Source organism: Macrobrachium nipponense, chromosome 8 (assembly GCF_015104395.2).
Source record: "Macrobrachium nipponense isolate FS-2020 chromosome 8, ASM1510439v2, whole genome shotgun sequence".
NCBI lineage: Eukaryota > Metazoa > Arthropoda > Malacostraca > Decapoda > Palaemonidae > Macrobrachium > Macrobrachium nipponense.
The window spans coordinates 112,263,798-112,279,569 of NC_087203.1; the positions used below are offsets into that span (position 1 = coordinate 112,263,798).

General features: G+C 39.3%; 1 protein-coding gene across 1 annotated transcript in view; it reads left to right on the forward strand.

Moving 5' to 3' along the window:
- The first annotated feature begins 3,488 nt into the window (after positions 1-3,488).
- The window catches only part of LOC135222961 (homeotic protein ultrabithorax-like), a 1,489,261-nt gene continuing 1,476,977 nt past the window's right edge, over positions 3,489-15,772 (forward strand). Inside the window, exons 1-3 of the mRNA XM_064261439.1 lie at positions 3,489-3,606; positions 7,967-8,143; positions 10,869-10,959. The gene's annotated coding sequence lies outside the window, so the exon portion shown is untranslated. The remainder of the gene's footprint in view (positions 3,607-7,966; positions 8,144-10,868; positions 10,960-15,772) is intronic.

Below are 15,772 nucleotides of genomic sequence, written 5' to 3' on the forward strand. Positions count from 1 at the left end.
AGATACACTGATGGCACTATCCCCACTACGGAGAGGTATCTAAGAGAACACCTACTCAATAATATGAGATAACATGATGTGAACGGAATAACAAAACAGTTCAATTTAAAAATAATATGTCATGGAAACTAATTGATACCCTGGGAGAAAAATGCTAACAGATTATAGGCCTACTGGAAAAAAAAAAACTTACCACAAGTTATGAAGCAAGACACTTTATAAGAAATACGGTTTACATTGAACACAAACTGTCTACGTCTTGATAGCTGACTGATATATCTTAGCACTGCTATATGTGATCATTCTACCACGTAAACACAAGTATGTCTATGTGACACAAAGCATCATAAATATCAAAGTGTTACTATCTAAGCATCAACTACCCTGGTGGGGATGGGTTGATTTCGATTCTAAGAGCAGAACCTAAAATGGCCAGGAACATGTAACTCGGCATCTAGATAGCCGAATGGATACGTCCCTGCCTCCTCATGTATCTAACGGTTCTAATTCCGGCCAAAATAGATGCACTACGATTCATACATAATTCCCTTTGGATGTTTGATATCCCCAAGGTAAAGTGAGTTTGATATCAACACTGTTCACAATGTTCACGACTATAGTCATACTCTAACAGGTAGAAAACTTTTACGGTATTTGCTACTTTATACACCTACAAAGATCGTTCATCAGCATACCAAACTCCCTATACATTTATTGCGGCATTCACTTGCGCCTAGCAAATGTTATCAGCACTTAACCTCCCTCCCAAGTGCTCTCTTATTTCTAGCAAACACCATTACTCCATCAGTACTTCCCTCCCTTTCCCAAACCAGTTTCACACAGTGTATCGGCAATGGCCCCTGTGGTCTTGTTCCATATGAATAGGGGGGTTTATCTTCTGAATAATTCTTAGTCCTCCACACCTACGCCCTTCTAACCAACGTTCTTCTAACGATTTAGAATAACACACTCTTCTCACCAGCCTATTTTCGTCCGTCACTTCCAACGTTCAAAATACTCTGGCCCATCCTTTGGAATTATACGTACTAACCCTCGGTCTTTCAACTCTTAGGATGATAAAATAAAAAACAAAAATAATAAAATAAACAGTTTCAACCTTTTTTCTGTCATTCACATTTAACATGCACAATTAATTTTCATTACAGGAGAACTGGGTCACAATTCCCTTGTACATTCCTACATGTCTATCCACAATCGAAGCCTCTTTCATTATTATTTTATATATATCCAGCCACTTTTTTGGCTTCGCATATTCTGTGGCTCACGTCTCTTCCACCGCCATAATTTGCATTAGTATTTCCTTGTTCCATATCCATGGTTTCCATTATGTATATATAATATACATCGTGTATGAGCCTTGCAACTTATAGTGGTTAAGACGCTCACCTTAATACCTGACCAACACAGTGACCTTTGGACCTGGTGACTAACATTCCGCAGTAAGTGGAAACCAGGGTGGAAACAAAAGTGAATGTTGGATATAGGCCTAGCAACGTCACCCCTAAATGCTAACCAATGTATGGAAAGGTATGTCGTATGGAGCTATAACACTTAAAATTGGGAAAAGCTAGACCTACAGTTGATTAGACATATAAGCAGATTGAAATTGACAAGTACTACAAAGTATGTTAAAATGACCAAGACCTTATATAGCCAATGATAACAAAATTTCCTATAATAATGCCGACGATCTTAATACCTTGTCCTGAAAACTAAGTATGGAAGTGTGCCCTTCATTTAAAATACCATTATAAACTTAAAATAGTTTACGAAATTAACCTCAAAAGGTTTCAGTGTAAATTGTTTACATTAGGAAAATTTTCGTAGCATCAACAATTTCAGTTGTATTCGGATACTTGTCCCAGTTAACTAATCTTTTAGGCTACAGCGAACTACATGAGTAGGTAAAGCTCCTGAGAAGTTTAACGGAGAGAGAGAGAGAGAGAGAGAGAGAGAGAGAGAGAGAGAGAGAGAGGGGGGGGGGGGGGGCGGTATCAGGAACAAAAGTGGTAGATCTCATGTTAAGAATAGGTCTAGGTTATGTTGAAAGTACCCAGAACAAAAGTGGTAGTTCTCGTTTTAAGAATAGGTCTAGGTTATGTTTAAGTACCCAGTAGTTCATTTGGCAGGTCTGAACGAGAGAGAGAGAGAGAGGGGGGGGGGGGGGAGGCTGGGTTCCACATCGCTATTAGGAACAAGTCTTCAATTTCATTTCAGGATAGGTCTAGGTTGTCAGTACCAAGTAGTTCACTTGACATGGCTGAACCACACCCACCCCCGACCCCCAAAAAAGGCACGATCACGCTTCGCTCAGCCGGTCTAATAAATAACGATACGAAGGGTTATTCATAATGATTAATTTCCTAATTATTGCATTCGAAACTATCAAATACGAGGTGGCTACATACACGGCAGTCGTGGTTACTGGTTGCTTCATTAGCAAGAGTCCGCGCTAGGATAAAGGCCACTTGTACACACACACACATGTACACACACACACACTTGCTTACATCCAATCACACAAACACAGTCCTAATAATACCAAAACACTGAAATGCTAATAAGAACCACGCTGACTAATCGTACCATTACTTTAGTTCGGGTAGTACAGGGTCCTATTTGAAGGGGTATGGGATAGGCTACAACTTGGTCAGCCTTGCTAAACTGATAAGACGGGCGTTAAAATAACCAATAGGTATATAGGTATACAATAATTTCATTGACCACGAGATAATCCAACGTAAAATGAGCTTTTGTGGTATAAAAAATAAAGCAACGTTAAGTCCTGAGTATTTCAAATCAATATTTTTACATATAATTTTTATTACACCCCGTAAACCACAGACAAACTCCATTTGAACTGTTGCTTGCAGATCACTTTTGCCTATATTTCCTTCCCTCAAAACTAATAATTGCTGCATTAAAAATGTCATGAGACGCCGAATCCCTCCTTAAAACAGTTTTAAAGATTTACAAAAGAGTAACTTGAACTGGGTATTGCAACGTATACATTATACATACTAGTCAACTTCAACACAGAAAATGAAAATGTAAAACGAAAAAAAATGGAGGGAACACCCAGACTACGATAGCATTTTCCTATACATAATCAGTCTGGTTTATATCGGTGAAAAATGGCAACACCTCATCACCATAATCATATAAACTATTTCTTAACTTACCAAATAAAAAAACAAAGCCACTATTGATCACAATCACAATCACAATATCATAAAGCACTAATATATAATTAACGCTCCCACGTCCTTCAGGGAAACAGTGGCGGACACAAGCACGTAATCGAGTGACTTGTGAACCCCGTACCATCCATCATTTGATGACGTCACAATGCAAAGAAGGACGAACATACCATTAAAATGCATTATAAAATCAGCTTACGCGGACGCGGCGTCGAGGGCGACTCTGATTGGGTGTCACGTCGACCATCAGCCAATCAGCGATGAGCTCTGAGGTGAAGCGATCACTATGCTTGACTGTTTCAAGATCTTGTAGAAAATTAGTGATATTTCTCATTTGTGATTGGCAATACGTAACTTCATTCTGGTAATGGTTAAATGTGTGTTCGTAAGTATTGCTAATTGTCAATTTTACGGTGATGATTATGTCAGTTTTGTTGAAATACATGTTTTATTATAGTATTACGATACCTTGTTTTAGCTAAGGTGGAGGTATTGGATGTTGTAGTTAGAGGGTGAGCCACCTAGGCCTATGCTCACTTCCAATGCGTATTATACGTTTGAATTGCCATTGTAGGCGGGTAGTACCGTCAGTGCACTTTATACGGTGCACTGTGGGCATTACTGAAGGTCCTTCGGCCTCTAGTTGCGACCACTTTCATTCCTGTAACGCCATTCATAGCCACTTACTTCGATCTGACTCTCCACCCTCTCCTATGATACTTCTTGCTTGGTGCAACTGCGAGGCTTTCCTCCTGTGGCTGTTACACCGTTCATACCTTTGTACTGTCACTCCCCTTTAGCGCAGAATGACCTCATAGGTCTCAGCTCTTGGCGTTAGTCCTAAATATTGTATTCAATTACCGTGATTTAGAAGCCGTGATGGGTGGGTAGGCCTAAGCCATTCCATAGTGCAACTGCGAGGTTTTCCTCCTGTTACGCCGTTTAGATCTTTTGACTGTTAATTTACCTTTTATTGCAGAAGGACTTAGATCCCAGCTCTGGGCGTGTGTCCTAAATTCTGTATTCAGTTACCGTGATTTTAGAAGCCGAGGTGGTGAATAGGCCTAAGCCATTCCTTAGGTTTTTTGGAGAACGAGATTGAATGAAGCTGCAGTGAGTTTTCCATAAATTAAATGAACCAAGTCATCGGCATATTGCAAGACCTGTAAACTTGGTGCTGGTTTTCTAACTTCTTAACCGAGTATTAGTACCATTGGGCCAACGGCCATCCTGTAACAGCACTTTGCTCCCTTCGGCCGAAAAACCAATGGATTATTTGCCCACCTTTTTAACAGCACTAATGTCGTTATCATTAACATCCGATTCCGGCTCTTCAGTAAGGTTTTTTTTTTTTTTGGGGGGGGGGGGGGGGGAATAGTGCAGTCAGTGCACCTCAATCGGTGCACTGTGAGCATTACCGAAGGTTCCTAGTAGCATCCCTTCGTCCCCCAGCTGCAACCGCCTTCATTCCTTTACTGTAACTCCGTTCATGTTGTCTTTCTTCCATCTTGCTTTCCACCTTTTCCTATCAATTGTTGCACAGTGCAATTGCGATGTTTTCCTCTTATAACACTTTTCTAACCTTTTTACCGCCAATTTCCTTTAAGCGCTGAATGACCTTATAGGTCCCCACCTTTCGCCTTTGTCCTGAATTCAGTATTCTTCACATTCAGTCCCTTGTTTTAAAAGTGCCTTAGATATTTAACGGTTCATAAAAACAAGGTTGGTGGGGGGGGGGGGGGGGGGCGCCAGCGTCAAGGTGTAAGTTATAACTACTTGTACATGCTTGTGCTTGTTGTAGGCCTAGTATAGTTTTACTACTATGACAAACATTCCGAATACAGTTAAGGTTTTAGTCGTAAACGTAAAACATGATGAATTGTAAGGTTTTATCCAGTGCTTTCTCCAGTTCGTTGCGGTTTAATGCATGTAAGCCCAATACGTAGCCCTTTTGTGACGCGCAGTAATATACACTGTCGTACAACATATACAATGCAGAATTGGTTTATATCCGACAGTATCTCAAGAATCACATCATTGGTGAAGACGCAGTGATTGAGATATGTGGTCTGATGTAACAAAGGGTAAAAATGTATTGAAGGTTGTCCAATCACGGCTGTGCACATTTCAAAAGCGGGAGGAACCATCTCCACCCGGCACCCACACACGTGAGTCGAGTCGGTACACACGTCGTTCGGTAAAACCTTCCTTCGTGTCAATTTTGTGGTGTTTTGGTTCAACAACCAAGGAAATATCTTAGTTTTATTTCGATTTTCTCCTACAGCTTATCGAAATAGAAATAGATAATATGGTAGTAGCAATTATAACGCTAGAGGGCTAACTTGATGTATCCCACCACTCGGTAAATTGTGCTTCTGCTCTCTCTCTCTCTCTCTCTCTCTCTCTCTCTAGGCCTTGGGCTAATATTAAACCCCTTTGATTTATCAGTCTTTTAGGCCTGAGTGCAAACAATAGTATACATGAAATGTCTTGCTTTGAAAGTTCCGTGTACTTTCGAAATGTCACTTGTACTTTTATTGCTTGAGCAGCTTCATAATGATGTAGGACCTACCTTACCTTGTCTGAAATTTGGTTCTCATATGAAACTGAGTTCATGGTAACTGAAAAAAAAAATGTAGGGTCTTATCAGTGACCCTGCTCACTCATCCTACATGGATTCAAATCAGCTTTATTATAAGGTTGCTGTGGTGTTGTTATGCAATTATTTTGCCCGTTGCTTATAGGAAAGTCTTAACTGTGTTCTGGTGATATTTCGAGGACTTTTTTGCTATTTGATAATATAATGTTCAAGTTGTAGGTTTAAGTGCAAAGTCATTTGAATTTGCTCTTCGTCCCATGCACTATTCAACAAGCCTCTATATAGTTTGTTTTGTCAATGATAGGTATAGTTGAAAGGGAACAGAATATTTTTTAAAAGTTCATCTGGCTAAGAAAACAAACGAATATCCCTGTAATGTAAATAATACATTGATAGGCCCATGAGGGGAACATAAAAACGAAACCACTCCAGACTTTGGCCATAGTACTAAGCCCTCTTCGTGATGGAAAATCAAGTGCTGGTTGCTACGGCATGGTGAGTTTTTTTTTTTTTTTTTTTTTTACGAAGTATATATAAATATGATCACTTGATTAGGATCGAATTCTTAGGTTTATAGTTTAGATTTATTTACTGAGAATATTGCGATAAGATTGATTATCCCAATTTGATACCATGATGACATATCAAAGGTAAATAACACACTTAAATTCTTTAGACAATTTTTTAATACCATTATTCTTTTTGAAGTGGTAAATATCATATGCTATCCATATTGTTTTTATTCCAGTTCACAGCAAATTGATTTTAATGCAATGCATGTGCAGTCATAGGTTAACAGGTATTGTCATGCTAGGTCATACATTACTGATGTGTTAATGACCTTACACACGAGGACACTAGTGTCCGCCACCTGTGTCGAACACTAGTGTCCTTGCTCAAGACACCGCCTGGCAACTAGTGAGCCACTCACACACCTCAGTCGTGGTGTGGGTAGGTGGTGGTGGCATGGTGTGGTGGTGTGGGTAGATGGTGGTGACATGGTGTGGTGGTGTGTGTGTGGTTGGTGACAGGAATGGGGTAACTTTTGTGTGTAATAATGAATAAACTTGTATACGTAAGCACAGTAGATTCTTTACTTGCCTTGTGAACATGTAATGAAACAGAAAACAAAAATAAACATAAAGGACTTACATATTTCTTTCTTTTCTGAGAGGGGTTTCTCTTCAAAATCAGGAATGAGTTTCACCATTATTGCATTCCAGCAGTTCTGCTTTTCTATCTTATTTGCATATCCCTCACAAGATGGGTCCCATAGTGCTGGTAGTTTTTCTATTTCACAAATGAGGTCCTCCGTGTTCAGCTTCTCCTCCACCTTCTTCGAAATTGTCCTTGATAGGCCGGTCTCCTTCCATCATGGGATGATGGTGGGTGTCAAACTGAGCATGAGAAGCTGGCCAGTGGGCAGCGGTGGCGGACACTGGTGGCTACGTGTGAAAGCTTCCATTTAAAACAATGCTTTGCAGTGAGTGGTGGCAACCGTCAGTGTCCGCCACGTGTTGCGGGAGCGAGACACCGAAATATCTTGCCCGGAAGTTGTCTGCTTGGGACACTGCTGTTGCCTCGTGTGAAAGGCTCCATTTGATAATATGGGAGGCAACTAGTGTCCGCCACCGGTGTCGGACACTAGTGTCCTTGCTCAAGACACCGCCTGGCAACTAGTGAGCCAATCACACACCTCAGTCGGAAGAATGGCGGCAACCGTCAGTGTCCGCCACGTGTTGCGGGAGCGAGACACCGAAATATCTGTTGCCCGGAAGTTGTCTGCTTGGGACACTGCTGTTGCCTCATGTGAAAGGCTCCATTTGATAATATGGGAGGCAACTAGTGTCCGACACCGGTGGCGGGCACTAGTGTCCTCGTGTGTAAGGGCTTAGAGATGTGTATTTTTGTTGATAGTTGTTCACTCTCGACGTGGTTCGGAAGTCACGTAAAGCCGTTGGTCCCGTTGCTGAATAACCACCGATTCCATGCAACGTAAAACCACCATACAAACAAACATACATTATAACAGTAGATTTATTTTAGTTAACTAAGAAAAGTTGATCCCTTAGTATGGTTTTCACAAGCTACCACTGCTTTTATTTCAACACTTATGTTGTTCTTAACTGCTGTTTTATGCTCACAGGAGTGGTGTCCAGGCTTCTGCTGCACTAAACCCTTCAGTGACCAAAAATCCATCAGACTCACTGTCACCTGTTCCACTAGAGGTTTGATTTGCAGTCTTCAGTGCTGGTTTCGGAAAATTCACCTCGCTTAGGATACACGGTACAAATATTAAGGTCATATGGATACACAATGCCATGTAAGTGTTGCCTCTTCGCTCGCAGCTTCTTGTCCCAGTTCAGTTGATTTCTGCATCATCTGAAAAAGGGAAACTTCTATTAGTGTGGGTCATTCATGGCTGTAGATAAGTTTTTCCAAACATTTTATCATAATAGGATAGACTAAACCTCCCATCTGAGTAACCTTTCGATATCTCTGTGTCATTTTCACAGCTTTGAGATGGAAATACTAATAATCTTATGTCCTTCGAAACTTTATTATTACTCCTTGTAAAATGTCAGTATGAACCTTCTGGAATTTTTACTGGGTGACTTCATCAGTGACATTGTGATTCTGTCCACTTTTATCACAGGGAAATGTGTTAGCTAATACTTTGTACTGGCTATCAGAGTCACCCATTTTATAAGGTGGAAATATTTGGAAACCCTTTTCCTCAGACTTCGTAGCTCCCTTCCAGGTTAATTTGAGATTGCATTATTATGTCTTTGAATTTTATTATGAACCAAATTGCTAGTGGACATACTTTTGTTGAATGATTTTTTCTTATTTTGTTTTTATGTGCTAGCCAATTTTTCTGACTTGTCTGATTTTATGTAGCTTAGCATTTATCCTTTTGATTCTCTCTGGTAATACTGATTTGACCCTCTTGCCCTGAAACTTTATTAAAATATCCAAAGGTTTACAGCTTTCTCATCCCACCTATGAAATGCTTTTAAGTTTGATACATGGCTCTCTTAGGGTCTAAGATTTAGTGTAAAGTGAAATTCCACATTCCTTGGTTTGATGAACTTATCCGTGTATTGTACTGTAACAATGCGTATATCTAAAATACGAGTGCTTTCTGTAGGGCAGGCCTTCCTACCTGCTCCCATATGCCATTTAGTTAATCGTTAGGTGACGGCCATAGTGTTTTATGTTACGTAGTTGTTATTAATTAATATATATAATGTACATGTATCTGAAGTAGTATATTCCCAACCCAAGGGGGGGGGGGTGGTTAGTTTATGTTTCACTCCTCAGCTAAAAATATATTTGGATTAATCAGTAGAATTAGTTAGGATTAGAAAAAAAAGTTTAAAAATTAAAATACTTCTAAATGAAAGATGTAATGTTGGCTTAAAAGTAAACAACGCAATTATAGAGCTATCCTGCATCCTTGCCAACATGTATACCATGTATACCTAAAAGCCACTTGATTTTACAGGTAATGGTAATCGAATGAAATACATTGCAATCCCTTGGCAGTAACTTTTAATAAAACGTGAGACCCGTCACTGCTATGACAATACTTTTGAATCTGGTTAGGATTCGTTCGTCACTGTAAATTCATAGGTGCTCTAGCGCCTCAGCGGCGTGGTTGGTATGGTATTATCGTCCCACCTCGGTGGTCGCGGGTTCGATTCTCGGCCATTCCGTTGAGGAGTGAGAAATGTGTATTTCTGGAGATAGAAGTTCACTCTCGACGTGGTTCGGAAGTCACGTAAAGCCGTTGGTCCCGTTGCTGAATAACCAGTGGTTCCATGCAGCTTAAAAGCACCATACAAACAAACAAACATAAGGGCTCTCGATCAAGATAGTTGACAGTTTCTGATTTAAAGTAGTCTTCGCGATCAAGTAAACCTAACAACCTGAATCGGCAAGTTAAACCTATACTGTATCAACCGATTACACGTACTACTTATCCCCAACACGCACGGCTTCAAACAGGAGACGCATTATGTTTATGGCCCCGATACATAAAATTTAATATTTGATCCGTCAGTCATTTCGGCACCAGATTATTTGAGTAAGTTTCGCATATTTTCGTATTTAATGTTCCATTTAACGGCCGTGGACGTTCGGAAGACGTTTTGTTGAATCAGAGAAGAATGTAGTACAAAGCAACGAGAAGTTTCCTAAAAAAAAAACGTTCATACGATCCACCGTCCGTCCACTGATGTCCCCCTCCAATTGGGCTAAGTTCAATTTGTTCGATTAAGCAACTGTGTTTTGTGCCTTACAGCCCTTAAAGTTAGCCACGTTAGTTGTTCCTCTCTGTTCCTCCCTGCTGAAGTGGTCTGTATTTGCGTGCTTACGACGAACTCAGTGTTAGGTTGGTATCAGTGCATATTGTAGTCTGTGTGCGGCCGTGAATTATTAACTGGGTATTGATTGTCAAAGCTTGACAATAAAGCGAACCCATTACTTTGTGATTGGTAACGACCTCACGGCGTTTATAAATGTCCAGAGCAGACGTATATAGGATTTTTGATTAATGCAAGACATGACTGTCGTGAAGTAAATCACGTACACTTCGTTTCCACGTTGCTTTTGGCATTGATGTAAAGGGTTGGGAGTTATGTGTTGTCTTTCTTATCTGAGCTTGCAGTTGTAATAGTGAATCTCCTTATCGAACTAAAGCATAGCTGTAATAATGAATCTCCTTATCGAACTTAAGCATAGCTCTGCATAGCAATAGTATTTTGCAAATACATGACGTTGTATAATTTATAGTAATATGATGCTATATAAATGTTGTACTGTACACACACACATATACGTGTGTATATTTTTGCGTATGTGTTGTGGGTTTGTGTATGTGTGTGTGTACGTACGTTCTTGGGGATTTGGCCTTTTGTTAGTTAGTGTAAAATATCAGCCTGTCACAGTTCATTAACTCTTTGGACAATTACTTGGATAAATATGAACCATGCCTTAAGAAAATTATCTTAATATATGTTTGTGTTTGATGTCTTTTTTTTCAGTTGTGGGTTCTCAGTAGACGAGAATGTGACAGCCCAAAATTGAACCTAATTCGTCTTGTTTATTTCCTACACAAGCTCTCTCGCAATACAGGTAAGCACCTTCTCTCATTGCAAATGTGTGTGCATACCTATGTATGCATACGCTTTAAATATTATGTCGATCTTTTCCCAGTGGAGTCTGATATGCATATTGTATTCATGAAGTAATGCATTCATACATCACTTGGATTGATGTTGGTACACTTGTTTTTTTGTGGTACAATGCCTGGGTTGTGTTCTCGTCAATCATTTATGCTCCCCCCCTTCCCTAGTTTCTCCTCCTCTTCCCCTCCCCTAGTTTCTCCTCCTCTTCCCCTCCCCTAGTTTCTCCTCCCCTTCCCCTCCCCCTTTCTAACCACCCCTTCTGAACGAGGAACTCGTTTATTAAGAACACCGATTAACCTCCCTGTATTTCTCGGAAGAGGAGAGGGGCGGGACATTTTGAACAATTATATAGGCCTTTGACTCCGACCAAGCCCTCCGTATGTTCGTAATTGGGATCCTCCTCCTCCTCCTCTTCCTCATACAGGTGCGCCCTGGTGTCGTGGGTCGTTACTGAGTCTGGTCCTGTTTGGATCGTTCCATATTATGTTTGTTTTGATAGTTTCTTTTATCCTGGGTTGGATAGTTCTGTGTGTTCTTGTTTGGATAGTTCTCTACCATATCCGTGTGTGGATCGTTTATCCTGGTTTGGATCGCTTCATACCTTTGTTGGATCGTTCGATATATCTGTTTGGGTCGTTCATGTATTTTGGTTTGGATCGTTCGATAGAACCTTGTTTTGATCGTTTCCTATGTCTTGGGTTGGATCGTTCGCTATATCTTTGTTTGAATCGTTCATGTATCTTGGTTTGGATCGTTTGAGAGAGCCTTATTTGGATCGTTTCCTGTGTCCTTGGTTAAATCGTTTGATATATCCTTGTTTGGATCGTTCATGATTCTTGGTTTGGATCGTTCGAAAGACCATGATGGTTTGGAGCGTTTCTTATATCGTTGTTTGGATCGTTCTTTATATTTTTGTTTGGATCGTTCGTGTATCTTGGTTTGGATCGTTTCTTATATCCTGGTTTGGATCGTTTCTTATATCTTGGTTTGGATCGTTTCATATATCCTCTTTGGATCGTTTCTTATATCCTGGTTTGGATGGTTCCATATATCTCATTTGGATCGTTTCTTATATCTTGTTTTGGATCGTGCGAGATGTCCTCGTTTAGATCGTTAGATAAATCCAGGTTTGGATCGTTCTGTATTTACTTGTTTGGATCATTCTGTAAATACTTCTTTGGATTATTCTATATATTCTTGTTTGGATCGTTCAAAATATCCTTATTTGGATCGTTTCTTATATACTGGTTTGGATCGTTTTGTATATACTTGTTTGGATCTTTTATATCTGCTTATTTGGAAGATTCTGTACATACCGTACTTGTTTGGATCGTTCTGTATATTCTTGTTTGGATCGATTGATATAGCATGGTTTATATCGTTCGATACATCCTCATTTGGATCGTGTCTTATATCTTGTTTTGGATCGTTCGAAATGTCCTTGTTTGGATCGTTCGATGTATCCTTGTTTGGATCGTTCGATATAGTCAGGTTTGGATCGTTCCATATATCTTGTTTGGGTCGTTCGATATGTCCTTATTTGGATCGTTTCTTGTATATATCCTGGTTTGGATCGTTTTGTATATACTTGTTTGGGTCTTTTTATATATGCTTATTTGCGGATCATGTTCTGTATATATTTGGTTGATATCATTATCGAGCAAATTTGATTAGGAGAGACTGTGGTTGGAATTGATATCCAGTCTCTTATTTAATAACTTTGATATTTTGGGATATTCACCTACAGGGGACAAACTTAGCTGTGTAATTGTAAGTCCAGGTTGTCTGAATTTTAAGTGTCGAATGACAGGTATCTCGTTGTTGAGACACAGAAAGAAGAATGGGCCTTTTGTGACTTTTATTTTGCTTTTATTTCAATTTGTTGAAGCTCTCATAAGGAACAGGCCTTCCTAGGGAAGTAGTGCCGCCAATGGACCTCATGCCGTGCACTGTAGGCATTATATACTTAAGGTTCTTTGCAGCGTGCCTTCGGCCCATAGCTGCACCCCCTTTGTTCCTTTCACTGTACCTCCTTTCATAATCTCTTTCTTCATCTTACTTTCCATCCTCTCCTAACACGTGAATCATAGTGCAACTGCTTTGAGGTTTTCCTCCTGTTACACCTTTCAAACCTTTTACTGTCAATTTACATTTCAGCGCAAGGCTTCAGTTCTAAACCGTAATTGGCTTCTTCAGGTAATGTCATCTATGGCGTTACAGCTGCTTTAGAGAATAACTGCCTTTCTATTATTTGCTCTGACTTGATTCCGTTTCAAAATGAACTATGTCATCCGTGGTTGCTATAATCTCTCGTAAAAGTTGGATGACTTAGCCGTGAAATGGTCAACTTCTGTACATATCAACATTTGTGGTACACATCTTACAAACAGCTTCCTCCTTTAAGATAAAATGGCACTACTGATACATTATTCCAGGCTTCACTACATATGTAGCGTTTTCTCCCCACTAATTTCGCCTGAGGAAACCCACTTTAAGCATCTTGCTAAATCTAGGCTAAGCTCCAATGTTGAACGGGCACGAGAATTTAATTTTAACTGATGAAGGCTTTCTTATCATTCGACTACATAACCTATTTGCACAAGATTATGATATGACGGTCCTTTGGTTTTGTTAAAAACGCAGTTCTGGAAACAATCTTTCGTCTAAACGCGAAAGCTTTGTGCCTTCCATGTTTTTGTTATGTCATTTTCTCATTTGAGTTTAACTTTAAATAGTGCGGACGACTAGTTCCTATGAATTTAATTTACTACATGAAACAAGTACTTTACGTACTCTGGCGAGAAGCAACAGATTTTTTAGCAATTTTTTTTTCTCGTGCTGTAAAATAAGGGCGGCCCTAATTCTGAAAGGAATTCGTTATTACACAGGAAGCTGAACATATTTCACCAAAACTGGCCTAGGTACCTAGGTGACTATAAGGTCAAGCCGTGTTTAATGCCAGTCTTGAACCTGTTGTTATTTGAAGCGTGATTCAAAGGCTTTTGAAGGTCAGCTATGTGTGTGTGTGTGTGTGTGTGTGTGTGGAACTCTTGTTGATATCGGTACCATGGCCCTCTCAATAGCTTCAGGATGACTATAGTAGATTCACATCAACCGTGCATTTGATGCCTAGGCCCCTCCCTTACGACGCTCCTGATTGGCTGTTGATAAGCCAATCGCAGGGCTGGAAACTCTCAGTCTCTCGATGGCTAGATATGATCGTGTGTCTTATAGGAGAGGATTTTCCTGTTCAAAGTTACGCCTTTATAAACATATCCGATAAATAACTTTTGGGGATTAAATCATTAGCTTTTTTTATAAAAAAAAAAAATTATACATTTAATGATAAGGAAATATCTTAATGAAAGCTATTTTCTCATAATAAATAAAGCCGATATCCTAAACGCCGGCATTGATGACCAATTAAGTTACCCTAGGACATTTGGGAGTCACATAATTCCTGCAGAAGTCAATTATTCCCATTAAAATACTGACGTAAACACTTTTAACTTTTTAGCGCAACCACAAATGGTGTTGTGACACTTGAAGACTTGAATTATATGAAAATGATACTTGGAGAGAGAGAGAGAGATTTTAGTTTAATTGATACCTTAAAATTTATGTCATGTTCCATTAAAAGACCAGTCACCGTTGGAAAAGAATTTTTGATTTCATAATAATAATAATAAGTTATTTATTTACTTATAATAATATAATAATAATAATACTCGTTATCCATGATATTAGCTAATCGCAAATGAGAAAATTGGCTATCACCAAATCACAGAAGTACATCCCTTTCCGCTTTCAAACATCATTCGTATTTATTTATTTATTTATTTATTTGATAATCCAAATCACAATCTTTATCAGTATTTTGTGCAAATTTGTTCAGTAGTTTTTAAATGAGTTTTAGATTAACCCAAGACTTATTGTTTATGAGTACAGTAAATTGAGAATAACAGGTTCATATGTTGCTATCTCTATTTTGAGTATAATTTTTCACAACGAGTTAGTGAACGGGATATGAAAAACGAGTTATATAATTGAACGAGGTATACACAACGAACTAATTGAACGAGATATGCACAATGAGCGGATTGAACGTGGTATGCACGAGTTAATTTAACAACGTATGCACATCGAAGTAATAGAATGAGGTATGCACAACAAGTTAATTGAACGAGGCATGCACAACATAACTAATTGAGCGAAGTATGCACGAGTTAATTGAAGGAGGTATGCACAATGAAAAATGAATGAGGTATGCACGATCTAATTGAAGGAGATATGCACAATGAGTTAATTGAATGAGGTATGCACGATCTAATTGAAGGAGGTATGCACAAAGTTGATTCAGGTATGCACGATCTGATTGAACGATATATGCGCGATCTAATATAATGGGGTATGCACAGTGAGCTGATTGAGTGAGGTATGCACGATCTAATTGAACGAGGTATGCACAATGAGTTAATTGAATGAGGTATGCAAGATCTAATTGAAGTAGATATGCACAATGAGCTGATTGAATGAGGCATGCACAATGAGTTAATTGAACGAAGTATACACAACATAACTAATTGAGCGAAGTATGCACAGCGAGTTAGTTGAACGAGGTATGCACAATGAAAGAAATGAATGAGGTATGCACAATGAGCTGATTGAACGAGACACTAGAGATTCATATTAAGACGCATGACAAGGATTCTAAGAGAACATAAGTCCTTATTTGATGACATTCCAAAGATGCGGTCCAT